The sequence below is a fragment of the Mesoplodon bidens genome, assembly GCF_964165515.1.
Source record: "Mesoplodon bidens genome assembly, chromosome: 10".
Lineage (NCBI taxonomy): Eukaryota > Metazoa > Chordata > Mammalia > Artiodactyla > Ziphiidae > Mesoplodon > Mesoplodon bidens.
This window is the reverse complement of record NC_138172.1, coordinates 40,114,134-40,120,206: the sequence shown is the minus strand read 5'-3', so window position 1 is coordinate 40,120,206 and position 6,073 is coordinate 40,114,134.

The following is a 6,073-nucleotide window of genomic DNA, read 5'->3' as shown; positions in this document are numbered from 1 at the left end:
ACCGGAAGCACCTCTTGACCCATTGCATGCTGGGAAGCGTAATTCCCACAGCCAGCAGCAGTCCAGTCACTACTTACCCCCGTTAGGCCAAAGCTATATCGGCCCCCCGTCCCGCGCTCCGCAAGCTGAGGAAATGTGGAGGGTGGAGAAGGCCGTCCGGGCCCCTCTCCCACCCTGGGCCTCCAGGCCCTAATTTTATCACGAGAGAGGGAAGTGAATGACCCAAGGACTGGGCTCTGCCTCCTGAACACCAGGGCCCAACTCTGGACCGCTGACTCCTGTCCAACCGGTAGTTCTGGCCATGAGCCGCTGACCACAAGACTTAACCCTACGGCCTGGACTGTGGGCCTCGGCATTGTTTGCTCACCTCCATTTTAGCCCTTGTATATTTTCTCAGAGTCATTTCCTTCTCTCCCACCCTTTCTTACCTCATTGGGATAGCAATACCGTAAATATAATAATAACTAACGCTTATGTAGCGCTTAGGTCCCCGTGTTCCAAGGGCTTTATCTATTAATTCGTTTAATTCTTTTTTTAAAAATTTATTTATTTTTGGCTGCATTGGGTCTTCGTTGCTGCGCGTGGGCTTTCTCTAGTTGTGGGGAGCAGGGGCTACTCTTCGTTGTGGTGCACGGGCTTCTCACTTCTCGTTGCTCTAGAGCGCAGGCTCAGTAGTTGTGGCGCACGGGCTCAGTAGTTGTGGCTCATGGGCTCTAGAGCTCAGGCTCAGTAGTTGTGGCACATGGGCTCAGTACTTGTGGCTCACGGGCTCTAGAGCTCAGGCTCAGTAGTTGTGCACGAGCTTAGTAGTTGTGGCTCATGGGCTCTAGAACACAGGCTCAGTAGTTGTGGCACATGGGCTCAGTAGTTGTGGCTCACAGGCTCTAGAGCGCAGGCTCAGTAGTTGTGGCACATGTGCTTAGTTGCTTCGCGGCATGTGGGATCTTCCTGGACCAGGGCTCGAACCCATGTCCCCTGCATTGGCAGACAGATTGTTAACTACTCTGCCACCAGGGAAGCTCTAATTCGTTTAATTCTTAAACAGTTCTATGAGACAGGAATTGTCCCCATTTTATAGATGACCAGATTTGTTGTTACATCCCCTGTACCAGTGGCGACTCCTAGAATGAATGATTTTATGAGAGAGGCAGAGGTACAGCAATCAATCCTTAAGAGGACTTGTCTTTAGATAGCATGTTTAGAGCAAATACTCTTGCTTATTTAGATTGTATATTTGTTTTAGGTGTCTGGTTGAGATTATGACCACTACCTCTGTTTTGGGCCTACTGTTAAATTCATTAAATATTTCTTTAAAAAGTTTTTGCTTGGGCTTCCCTGGTGGCGCAGTGGTTGAGAATCCGCCTGCCGATGCAGGGGACACGGGTTCGTGCCCCGGTCCGGGAGGATCCCACATGCCACGGAGCAGCTGGGCCTTGAGCCATGGCCGCTGAGCCTGCGCGTCCGGAGCCTGTGCTCTGCAAGGGGAGAGGCCACAACAGTGAGAGGCCCGCATGCCGCAAAAAAAAAAAAAAGGCTTTTGCTGAGGTGGAGGGATAAATTAGGAGGATGGGATTAACATATACACACTACTATATGTAAAATAGATAACCAACAAGGACCTACTGTATAGCACAGGAAACTGTACTCAATATTTTTTAATAACCTGTAAGGGAAAAGAATATGAAAAAGAATATATATATGTATAACTAAATCACTGTGCTGTACATCTGAAACTAACATAACATTGTAAATCAACTATACTTCAACTAAAAAAATAAAAAGTTTTGCTTTCAAAGGTTTGTATTATGCTAATAATACAAAATAATTACAGCCTTAGAAAATACAGATAGTTATAATTTTAAAAAATCATCCATAATTCTACCATCTTCAAAGAAACAATGGTCAACATTTTGAACTTTTTTTATGGACATACACTATAATTATACAGTCAATATTTCTTTCATGGTTAAAGGAATGGAAAGTCCTTGCCTGAGCAGACATTTCCTGAATGAGATTTGCCCAAGTAGGTTGACATACTGAAGCATTTCCACCAGCAATCCAAGTATTGGAATGAAAACAGTGTCAGAAATGTTAGAGAACCTTTTTTTTTTCCTTTTTAAATGTTGTTGGGGACTTCCCTGGTGGTCTGGTGGCTAAGACTCCATGCTCCCAATGCAGGGGGCCTGGGTTCGATCCCTGGTCAGGGAACTGGATCCCACATGCCGCAACTAAGAGTTCACATGCCGAAACTAAAGATCCCGCACGCAGCAACAAAGATCCCAGTTTGCCGCAACTAAGGGTTCACATGCCGAAACTAAAGATCCCGCACGCAGCAACAAAGATCCCAGTTTGCCGCAACTAAGACCCGGTGTGGCCAAATAAATATATAAATTTTTTTTTTTTTTTTTTGCGGTACGCGGGCCTCTCACCGCTGTGGCCTCTCCCGCTGCAGAGCACAGGCTCCAGACGCACAGGTTCAGCGGCCAGGGCCCAAGGACCCAGCCGCTCCGCGGCATGTGGGATCCTCCCGGACCGGGGCACGAACCTGCGTCCCCTGCATCGGCAGGCGGACTCTCAACCACTGCGCCACCAGGGAAACCCAAATATATAAATATTAAAAAAAAAAAAAAAAAAAAAGGTTGATGAAACGTTGAGGATGACTTTTTTTTTTTTTATGTTTGGGTCCATGGATTGTGAAATAAAAGCAAAAGAAAAGGAATAATTTAACCAAACCCTTTTCCCCATTCACTCAGGAATGCTCTCCAAAGTCCTGGAGCAGCTCTGGGGGGAAGGGAAGAGCCCTGTGTTGTGAATTGAGAGGTCTGAATTCTAATCTAGCTCTGCTTTGGGGCAAGTCGATTTTTGTTCACTCATTCATTCAGTCTCTACTGTGAGCCTACCAATTTGCCAGATCCAAACAGACAGGGTTAATGCTTCCTTGGATATTTGCCTGGAATACTCTTCTTCACTCAGCTAACACCCACCCTTTCGAGAAAGCTCTACCCTCAGATACCCTCACTGACACATTCCCCTGTTACCATCCACATTCCAGGCACCACGTGTTTACACTGATTTCTGTGAAAATTTAATCCCCCCCCAAAAAAAGATCATAAACTCAAAAGGATAGGGACCCCCGCCTTTCCTTTTCTGTACTCTAGTGCCTGATTCAGGGAAACCCTCAGTACATATAGATCAAATACATGCTGCGAAGAAAAAGTGTGACTGCTTTGAGAGTGTTTAAGAAGGGAATCTGATCTGGTCTGGTACTGTCAGGGAATCTCTGAGGAAGTGTCCGGGAGGATAAGTCCTTAGGAGGTGGAAGAAAGCGTGTTCTGGGCAGAGGGACAGACCCTAAGCAAAGTCTCTGAGGCTGGGAGGAGTCCCCCCCTCCCCACCTTATGGCAGAGAACGAGTGGGAGGGGATGACGCAGAGGGCGCAGACTCTGCAGGGGCTTGTAGACCACATTCTGCAAATTTATCTCAAGGGCAATGGGAAATAATTGAAAGGTTTACATTTATATTTGAAAAAGATAACCCTGGCTGATTTAATGTTTTACATGTGCCCATTCTTTCACCCACCTGTGCTGTTAGCCAGATTGGATTTATTCTGCATGGTCTCCTGAGGCAGCGTGAGCCTCCCTGGAGGCTACAAGGTTTCAGATTAACACTAAAAAGGAAAGTCAGAACTAACAAAGCTTTCCAAGGTGGAATGAGCAGTCCACAAGTCTGTATAACCAGGGTCTTAGATGCTGTGGGGGTGAGGAGTACCTAGCATCGAGGGTTCCCAGATCCTAGTTCTACATTACAGTTATCTGGGGAGCTTTGACTTTTATTTAGTTATTTATTTACTGAGTTCACAATCCATTTACATGAGACAAATTCAAATGATACCAAAAAAGGCCTAGACTAAATCTCCCTCCCATCCCTGTCTACCCTGTTTCCTCCCCGTTGGTCATCACTGGCCAGTTTTGTGTGTGTGTGTCTCCTAGAGCCTGTGTCTGTGCTAACAAGTGCATGTACATATTCCGCCACACATACTTTTTATTTTTCACAGATGGTAACAACATGTTATAAACACTGTCCTGAATCTCGCTTTTTTCCACTTCATACATCTTGGAGTTGGTTCCATATTAGCAGATAAATTTCCTCTTTTTTTTTTTTTTTTTTTTTTTTAATGGCTACCAGTTTGGGGAGCTTGTTTGAAAATAGAGATTCTCTGGTCTCCCTTGGATATTTTGACTTCATAGGCTTGGTGTAGGGCCCTGCCTGGAATCTGTATAATCAGAAAGCTCTATGAATTGTTCTGAAACACAGGTTTGGGAACCACTTAACTGAATGACTTTTAAGGCCACTGAATTCCAGAGATCCCACACATTATTCTAATACATAATTTGTGTTTATCCTGGTTTGTGCTGGGTAACAAGCTCTGTAGGATGGTATTCTGAGCACAGGCTAAATCTTGTCTCATGGTTAAATGTCTGCTCTGGGATAACAAACTTTTCTAGCAGAAACCGCACCCCCACCCCCCACCCCCGCCCATTCTTTCACGGGTGCTTCCTGAACAGTGAAACCCACCTGCAGTACTTTTTTGGCCTCCTGCCTTACGGCAGAGAACTCCCAAATTCCCGTTACTGATAGGAATATCTCGCCTGAATTCCTGCCCCACATCTGAATTCACCTAGAATGGCCCACCGGCAACTCACAACTCTACTTACCTCAAGTCCACTTACTTCTCTTTCCTTCCTAACCGGACTTGTGACCCTCCCTAGTGCCCTTGGTAGGAAAAGGCACCGGCACCTTCACCTGCCTGTTCTTCCCCCACTGCTGACCTGATCTGGCTGGACTCCCAAGCCCTCGACCCGTAAATGCTCTTTCTAAATGCAAATCTGATCTCCTCTCACCCTCTATTTGAAGCCCTTTCCTGTATCCCCCAACTGCTTAAAGCAAGGGCTCCCATACGTTTTGGACCCATGACCTGGAACACACATATCAAAAAGTTTTCAATACATCATTTACTCAGTACTACCTGTAATACACTGTTTTCTCTTTTATTTTTGTGACTTAAAAAATCCTAGCTATGAAAAAAAATTTAATTAAAAAAAAATCCTAGCTATGAGTTCCTAAAATAAATGTGTTATGATGGCCTGTGACCTACACTTTGGAAAGCAGTGGCCGATAGGCTCAGTAAGCTAATAATGGTGTCAGCAGGACTCCTTTCATCTCAAAAGCTGTATGAAAAAATAATGTGGGAATTCCCGGGCAGTCCAGTGGTTAGGACTCGGCGGTTTCACTGCCGTGGCCTGAGTTCAATCCCTGGTCAAGAACTAAGATTCCTCAAGCTGCTCGCAGAGCGGCCAAAAAAAAAATCTCAGAAAAATTCCTTCCCATTCCTCTTGTTTTGTGTAGTTTATTACTTGGCTCAACATCCCTGTTCTTGCGTTCATTCACTCAACAAATGTTTATTCATTGCTTACTGGGACAAACCTTGTGCTAGAGATAAAATGCCACAATCCCTACCCTCAGCATCTGCCAAATACAGTCTCACAGAGGAATCCTTACAGTGATGAAAGCATTATCATGATAATGGATGCTGTCTGGGGCGGGCTGGTGGAGCTAGGAGGAGGGGTGGAGATGGAGACTCAGAAAGCTGGAGTGGGGAGGGGGGACTTCCCAAAGGAGATTAAAGCTACTGAAGCTTGAGGGTGTAGGTTGTTGGAAAAGGGTGGTTCGGGGTGGGGTGAGGTGGGGTGAGGTGGGGTGATTTTTAAGGAGAAGAAAGAGGCCTCAGAAGCCAGGAGGTGAGGATACTACTTCTGCAGAATGGGCTTGTGGGAATGGCTGTGAGGACACAAGTGGGAGGAAGGGGACAATTCTTGAAAGATTGAGCATGCTGAAGGGATTGGCCTCATCCTGTGGACAGTGGAGGGTGTGGAGGGTGGATGAAAATTGCTGCAGGGTGGATCAGTGGGGGAGAGTGGGGGAGATTGGGGAAGCCTGGGGAACAAAGAAGGGGCTGTCCAAATAGTTCCGGTGAGGAATGGCAAGATCCTGAACCGAGGCGGTGGGAAGCGGG